We start from the raw sequence: 1,904 nt of genomic DNA, 5'->3' as shown, positions 1-1,904 counted from the left end.
GGCTGCAGAAGGCTTATTGGCCCATACGAGGCATCTCCTATCTAAACACAAAGATTAATCCAGTGTAATTGGCCTGTTATGTTGGACATTGTCTTCTGTGTTGGCATCGATATGTTCTTGTCTTGTCCTTACTCTCATGGTGGGTAGAGTAAATAGTTCCGTGATTTGGGTGTTCATGGTAGGTCGCTCTATTCTTATGTGAATTGCCTCAAGAATTTGTAATTTTCTTGAATCTTGGGTTTTGTCTATTATGCAAGTATTCTTGTTCAACATTTCTCTTGTTAGAGTAATGTCATGGGCTTGTCTCATGTGATTCCTAGGGGCACCAGATTGAAGATGGCATGTCAAACGCCTCGTCAGCTTGGTCGACGTCATACCTATGTACTTACATTGAAGGTTACATCCTTCGTGGGGGCAAGTGTACATGTATACAACGCTTGACTGCTGTAGAGGGTTCTCCGTCGGCTTCGGGCTGTTTTTGATAAGGAGTTCGGAAGTCTTCTTGGTTTTGTAGAATATTATCAGGTTTATGTTTTGGTTAGGAGTAGTGCTTTTTACTCCTTTACGGATTATTTCTTTCATTATTCTTTCCTCTTTTATATGTTCACTGTGCATGGTTGATTTGTAATATAATTTTATTGGGGGTGTTGTGGTTTCTGTTCTAGGTTCTGAATTATACCAACGGTCCAAGTGTCTTCTTATAGCAGCGTTTATTTCCGCGTTGCTATATCCGTTGTTCACCAATACCTGAGTTACTCTTTCAAACTCTCTACTCACGTTGCTCCATTCAGAGCAGTGGGTAAGCGCTCGACGAATATAAGCATTGAGAACACTGGCTTTGTATCTTTGGGGGCACTCACTTCTACCGTTCAGGCATAATCCTATGTTGGTGGGCTTGGTATATACGTTGGTGCTTAAAGAGGTTCCTGTTTTTGTTATTAGTACATCCAAGAATGGCAGACTGTTATTTTCACTATTTTCATGTGTAAATCGGAGTACTGACTCTCTCTCTAGGTGTCTTTTTAGGTCAATTAGTTCATCTGAGTCTTTTACTATTACGAATATGTCATCTACATAACGGCAGTATACAGTTGGTCTTTGTCTGCTACTGAAGACCCTATCTTCGATGGTTCCCATATAAAAATTAGCAAATAAAACTCCTAAGGGGGAGCCCATTGCTACTCCGTCTATCTGTAAATCTCAAACAGTCTCCGTGGTGTAGTGGTAAGACACTCGCCTGGCGTTCCGCGAGCGCTATGTCCTGGGTTCGTATCCTGGCCGGGGAGGATTTACTGGGCGCAATTCCTTAACTGTAGCCTCTGTTTAACGCAACAGTAAAATGTGTACTTGGATGAAAAAACGATTCTTCGCGGCAGGGGATCGTATTCCAGGGACCTGCCCGAAACGCTACGCGTACTAGTGGCTGTACAAGAATGTAACAACTCTTGTATATATCTCAAAAAAAAAAAATACATGTCTCCTTGTGGACTGATGAAAGGGGCTTCCTTTGTACATGCTTCGAGAAGACTTTTCAAGTGTGGCTCAGGTATGTCTAATTTGGGGGTGCTCTCGTCTCTGTATACTCTGTCCAGTATCATTCCTATGGTTGTGTCGACTGGGACGTTGGTAAAAAGGGATTCAACGTCCAGGGAAGCAATGATTCCATCGGGCTGGGTAGATTTGATCAATTCTAGGAAATCTGCTGATGATTGTAGACTAAACTTACTTGGAGTGTATGGAGTTAGGAGTTCATTGAGTTTTTTTTGCCAGGTGATAAGTTGGGGTTGGTATTTGGCTGATTATAGGGCGTAGTGGGTTACCTGGTTTATGCGTCTTAACATTGCCGTAGGCATATCCTAAGCCATAGTCGCCTTGAAGTTTATTGAAATGCACACTACCTTTCT

This window comes from Procambarus clarkii, chromosome 10 (assembly GCF_040958095.1).
Source record: "Procambarus clarkii isolate CNS0578487 chromosome 10, FALCON_Pclarkii_2.0, whole genome shotgun sequence".
Lineage (NCBI taxonomy): Eukaryota > Metazoa > Arthropoda > Malacostraca > Decapoda > Cambaridae > Procambarus > Procambarus clarkii.
Note: the sequence above shows the minus strand (reverse complement) of the source record.